The sequence below is a fragment of the Lytechinus variegatus genome, chromosome 6 (assembly GCF_018143015.1).
Source record: "Lytechinus variegatus isolate NC3 chromosome 6, Lvar_3.0, whole genome shotgun sequence".
NCBI classification, from domain to species: domain Eukaryota; kingdom Metazoa; phylum Echinodermata; class Echinoidea; order Temnopleuroida; family Toxopneustidae; genus Lytechinus; species Lytechinus variegatus.
In genome coordinates this window covers 8,452,747-8,459,848 of record NC_054745.1, presented here as the reverse complement: position 1 = coordinate 8,459,848, position 7,102 = coordinate 8,452,747, and positions in this window count along the sequence as shown.

Below are 7,102 nucleotides of genomic sequence, written 5' to 3'. Positions count from 1 at the left end.
ATACTTGATTACTCTTATGTACAAGTTTCATGAATCAGATCCATAAACTTTCAAAGTTATGATGGCAATTCAACAGATACACCCAATTCGGCCAAAGTTCATTGACCTTTGACCTTGGTCATGTGACCTGAAACTCGCACAGGATGTTCAGTGATACTTGATTACTCTAATGTCCAAGTTTAATGAACTAGACCAATAAACTTTCAAAGTTATGATGGTAATTCAACAGATACCCCCGATTCGGCCAAAGTTCATTGACCCTAAATGACCTTTGACCTTAATCATGAGACCTGAAACTTGCACAAAATTTTCAGTGATGCTTGATTGCTATTATGTCCAAGTTTCATGAATCAGATCCATAAACTTTCAAAGTTATGATGGGAATTCAACAGATATCCCCAATTCGGCCAAAGTTCATTGACCCTAAATGATCTTTGACCTTGGTCATGTGACATGAAACTCATGCAGGATGTTCAGTAATACTTGATTAACCTTATGTCCAAGTTTCATGAACTAGGTCCATATATTTTCTAAGTTATGATGACATTTCAAAAACTTAACCTCAGGTTAAGATTTCGATGTTGATTCCTCCAACATGGTCTAAGTTCATTGACCCTAAATGACCTTTGACCTTGGTCATGTAACATGAAACTCTAATAGGATGTTCAGTAATACTTGATTAACCTTATGGCCAAGTTTTATTAACTAGGTCTATATACTTTCTAAGTTATGATGTCATTTCAAAAACTTAACCTCAGGTTAAGATTTGATGTTGACGCCGCCGCCGCCGCCGCCGCCGCCGTCGGAAAAGCGGCGCCTATAGTCTCACTTTGCTTCGCAGGTGAGAAAAAAACTGACCCGAGACAGTGTATATTCTAACAAAAAGCAAAAATAAAAGGCCTGTGTAATAAATTTAGAGCTTTACTAGTCACTGGTCGCATATGGTTTGTGGAGCTAGTCTATTATTGTCATTTTGTTGATAATATTTTTGTAGAAAATGTTCAGGGTTGTGAAGCTAGCGGGCATAAGATAGTCGAGACACGTTTTTTGTGAATTGTTACATTTTTTTAGAATGACCCTACAGTTTCATATGCACATCCTGGTCGGCATGCAATTTGGCAGACTGATGACGTCACCCACTCACTAATTCTTTTGTATTTTATCATATGAAATATTCTAACTTTCTCCTCCTTGTCAAGTGAAACAAAGTTTTATTTCTCCCTGAACATGTGGAATTACCATTATTTTAACAGTTTATGGTTAAGTGAAGTTGGTCCTTATTGTAAAATTTGAAATATTGTATTATTCAAACAATAAACAAACAAAAGAAATAGTGAGTGATGGACATCATCGACTCTCTCACTTGCATATCACTGAGTTGTTAATCTAACTGTTTTGTGAAAAATAAGCGAAACTTTAAAATGTCATAACTTTCTTAATTTACATCCGATTTCGATGAAATTTGAAGCGATATGTTCGTTTTGAATTTTCTCTATCTATTCAAACCAACAATTTTCTGGGGCGGTCTTGACCTTTAAGTCCTTGGTATGACTCCGTCGGGGATTTGACCAAACACTCTCAGTTCATGATGAGGGTGCTTCGCCTCTGTTTCATCATATGCCCGGTATACCGATGTGATATCCTGTTCACATTGCTAAATCCGGACCTCGTCTTACAAAGAGTTGCGATTGATCCGATCAATCGTAACTTTATGGAATTCCATCAGTGTCATAGTTTCTTCTACAGGAAATTTGCAAAATATCCCTTGTAAACCAAGAACACACCAAATTGTCAATAAATCAATGAATTTATGGATATGCATTATTCTAGAATTTGTTTTGAAAAACTTGCATTTTATATGTTGACTCTGCTGGCTTTCCATAGTTGCGATTGATCGGATCAATCGCAAATCTTTGTAAGACGGGTCCCTGAACATGTTAATATTGAGAATTACTTCATAAAATATAGAGGTCATGTTTATTTCGAACCCTGCATTTAATAAAATTGAACAAAAGATATTGACAGTCTAGTTTTTGTACACGTACTTCATCTTTTATAACTTGAACCAATAACATGCTGCGCTAAGGCATTATTCCATAATTGACGTCCCGGAATAGCAATTTTCTACAGTAAGCGTTTCATTTTCAAGATAGTCGAGACACGTTTTTTGTGAATTGTTACATTTTTTTAGAATGACCCTACAGTTTCATATGCACATCCTGGTCGGCATGCAATTTGGCAGACTGATGACGTCACCCACTCACTATTTCTTTTGTATTTTATCATATGAAATATTCTAACTTTCTCCTCCTTGTCAAGTGAAACAAAGTTTTATTTCTCCCTGAACATGTGGAATTACCATTATTTTAACAGTTTATGGTTAAGTGAAGTTGGTCCTTATTGTAAAATTTGAAATATTGTATTATTCAAACAATAAACAAACAAAAGAAATAGTGATTGACATCATCGACTCTCTCACTTGCATATCACTGAGTTGTTAATCTAACTGTTTTGTGAAAAATAAGCGAAACTTTAAAATGTCATAACTTTCTTAATTTACATCCGATTTCGATGAAATTTGAAGCGATATGTTCGTTTTGAATTTTCTCTATCTATTCAAACCAACAATTTTCTGGGGCGGTCTTGACCTTTAAGTCCTTGGTATGACTCCGTCGGGGATTTGACCAAACACTCTCAGTTCATGATGAGGGTGCTTCGCCTCTGTTTCATCATATGCCCGGTATACCGATGTGATATCCTGTTCACATCGCTAAATCTGGACCTCGTCTAACAAAGAGTTGCGACTGATCCGATCAATCGTAACTTTATGGAATTCCATCAGTGTCATAGTTTCTTCTACAGGAAATTTGCAAAATATCCCTTGTAAACCAAGAACACACCAAATTGTCAAGAAATCAATGAATTTATGGATATGCATTATTCTAGAATTTGTTTTGAAAAACTTGCATTTTATGTTGACTCTGCTGGCTTTCCATAGTTGCGATTGATCGGATCAATCGCAAATCTTTGTAAGACGGGTCCCTGAACATGTTAATATTGAGAATTACTTCATAAAATATAAAGGTCATGTTTATTTCGAACCCTGCATTTAATAAAATAGAACAAAAGATAATGACAGTCTAGTTTTTGTACACGTACTTCATCTTTTATAACTTGAACCAATAACATGCTGCGCTAAGGCACTATTCCATAATTGACGTCCCGGAATAGCAATTTTCTACAGTAAGCGTTTCATTTTCAAGATAGTCGAGACACGTTTTTTGTGAATTGTTACATTTTTTTAGAATGACCCTACAGTTTCATATGCACATCCTGGTCGGCATGCAATTTGGCAGACTGATGACGTCACCCACTCACTATTTCTTTTGTATTTTATCATATGAAATATGAAATATTCTAACTTTCTCCTCCTTGTCAAGTGAAACAAAGTTTTATTTCTCCCTGAACATGTGGAATTACCATTATTTTAACAGTTTATGGTTAAGTGAAGTTGGTCCTTATTGTAAAATTTGAAATATTGTATTATTCAAACAATAAACAAACAAAAGAAATAGTGAGTGATGGACATCATCGACTCTCTCACTTGCATATCACTGAGTTGTTAATCTAACTGTTTTGTGAAAAATAAGCGAAACTTTAAAATGTCATAACTTTCTTAATTTACATCCGATTTCGATGAAATTTGAAGCGATATGTTCGTTTTGAATTTTCTCTATCTATTCAAACCAACAATTTTCTGGGGCGGTCTTGACCTTTAAGTCCTTGGTATGACTCCGTCGGGGATTTGACCAAACACTCTCAGTTCATGATGAGGGTGCTTCGCCTCTGTTTCATCATATGCCCGGTATACCGATGTGATATCCTGTTCACATCGCTAAATCTGGACCTCGTCTAACAAAGAGTTGCGACTGATCCGATCAATCGTAACTTTATGGAATTCCATCAGTGTCATAGTTTCTTCTACAGGAAATTTGCAAAATATCCCTTGTAAACCAAGAACACACCAAATTGTCAATAAATCAATGAATTTATGGATATGCATTATTCTAGAATTTGTTTTGAAAAACTTGCATTTTATATGTTGACTCTGCTGGCTTTCCATAGTTGCGATTGATCGGATCAATCGCAAATCTTTGTAAGACGGGTCCCTGAACATGTTAATATTGAGAATTACTTCATAAAATATAAAGGTCATGTTTATTTCGAACCCTACATTTAATAAAATAGAACAAAAGATATTGACAGTCTAGTTTTTGTACACGTACTTCATCTTTTATAACTTGAACCAATAACATGCTGCGCTAACGCACTATTCCATAATTGACGTCCCGGAATAGCAATTTTCTACAGTAAGCGTTTCATTTTCAATATCATCGCAAAATCGTGAGGATATGTTTGCTCACATGATGCTATTTATACCCACCAGCATACAGGATTCAATTAACGTATAGATATACCAATTATTATACAACACATAGATAGATACTTGCCAGCTGATCAGATGAAAACGCGTCACATGACACTCAGAGGAACCAGCTATAGCACGCAAAAACATGCCACTTGTGCAATAGTCAATGGCATCAATGTATTGTAATTTAAAATGAGGCTTTCCTTACGTAAACTGAAATTGGCCAAAACTTGAATAACTGTCTTCTTTTAAAGTACCTATGTCGATAATTGTTTATTTGCTGCCCAACCATCCTCAAGATTTTTGAGTACTTGATTCATGAATACTTCACAATATTTCTGAAAATGTATGCAACAATTGTTGTAAATCTAGATTTTTTTGCTGTAAAGGTAATGATCTCTTTGGAATAAGGGTTTTTAAGTGGTTCACAAGGTCAACAGTTTAAATTTGTAATTACCTTCCGCAATACAGCCCATTCATTTAGGTGTACCTCAAGGGTCATTACTCGACCCACTGCTCTTTCTTATACCTGAATGGTATTCATTACGTAGGCGGTGTATTCATATTAGTTGTTTTGCAGTAAATCTATTTCCGAGGGACAACGTTCAGATCTTATAACATGAAATGATATCAGGCAAATTCGTAGCATTTTAGCTCTAACATTATGCTTGGTATTTCAAACTGAAAATAAAAATTCATTATAATATCGCACATTATTGCAAAAGTTCCTCTATGTTTATGATACTTGCACTTTTTTATATTGTAACTATTACTAAACATTTGTTGCAACTGTTATACATAAGCATGTGCATTTGGATTATATTTGGTGCTTGTCTTTTATATTAAAAAGTGAAAAATGATGACGTCACACTCTGTTACCCTATATAGTACATGGTGCACCATGAAAAGTGGTGAATAAATTGACAATTATCATAAAATGACAAAAAATAGCTCTGAGGTCTTTGTCAAACTTTGATAAACTGGAACGTCAGTTTCGTCCTAAGTTTGGGAATTTCAAATATGTTGTTATCCACTGGCGGATCCACGGGGATTACATTTTGTAATTCCGAAGGTTCTTTATTCCGAAGGTTCGTAATTCCGAAACACGTAAATTGTCTATACCTCGATGTTTGTTAATCCGAAAACATCAGAAGTTTCGTCATTCCGAACATTTGTGGCGTTATTCCGAAGGTTCGATAATATGAAAACGAAATAAGGTTCGATGTTCCGAAGGTTTGTTAATCCGAAAACGAAACAAGGTTCGTTGTTCCGAAGGTTCGTTAGTCCGAAAAACGAAATAAGGATAATCATTTAGTTTTCGGACTAACGAACCTTCGGTATTACGAACCTCATTTCTTTTTCGGACTAACGAACCTTCGGAATATCCGAACCTTCGTAATAACGAAGCTTCGGAATTACGAATGTATGCGTCCACGGGGGGGGCACAGCTGGCTTGTGTCATCCCCCCCCCCCGTTTTGAGAGACAAAATTGAAATTTGTAGGCCTTATCTAAAAATGCTGTTAAAACGCAAGTGTGCCCCCCGGAAAGTTAAAACTTTTTATTCTTTCTTTTGCTTGTCAATTTCTTTATCATGGACGAAATGTACTTCATTTTTGGTTGAAACCTTTTTTTCTTTTTCTTCTCAAATTTTTCTTCTGGAAAAAGGTGCCCCCCCCCCCTCCTACGGAAAATCCTGGATCCGCCCCTGTCGTTGTCTTTAGTTCGAAACGAAAGTGCCGTTTTGATTCACCGATTCTTGATTGCCCTTTTTCACTAAGGACATTTTACAATACATTTCCTATGTTCTTAAATCTGCCGTGCGTCGTGGAGCATAAACTCTTCTTTTTGTGTAATAAAAACTCGTGTAGTTTCAACAGATGCCTTGATTTTAAAGCAATCAGTGTGTTGTTATATGTATAAGCATTTACCAATGATAGTTGAGTATATGAACATAAGAACGACCAGGAGAATCAAAATGTTTTTCGTGTATGTGCCATGATGCTGGTCAATTTTTTCATGTACATGTATTAATTTCCAGTCACTTTTGGGCGGAATTACGGGATAGACGTTCCACAGAAGATGGACTTAGTAAAGCAACAATATCCCATTTTAAACTCGATTTCGCCAAGAGATGGACTTGACTTAGTCTCCAGGCACAGACCCTGATTGAAATTTTGATCAACAAGTGGGTCTTCACAAAAAGACTATGTAACATAGTTTAGACTTCAGAGAGGGCCATCAATACACAAGGCAATGCAGGCTGTAAATTCAGGCCTCTTTACTCAAGTGACAGGTTTGCACAGAAAACAAAGATGGACTCAGGTCATTGCCTATCTTCATATACCCAGTTGGCAGGCATGAGTCTTGACAAAAAAAGCTTGAATATTAAATATTTCTTTGTGAGACACCATAAAAAGTTTTAAGGTGTGCCTGTATAATTTGTCTCTATCATGAGCTGAAACGAACTAAAAAAAGAATATATCTGCTCTATACAGCAGATTTGTTTTATCAAAAGGTGTTATTTTGGACACAAACTCTGGTAATAAAGGTGAGAACTAACTCAAAGGTTCCAAATCCTTTCAACAGCGTTTATTAAGGTTGGTGATACGTAAATTCAATTGTTAGTTTGTAACAGCTGCTTTAAAAAATAAATAAAAATCCTCATATGATGG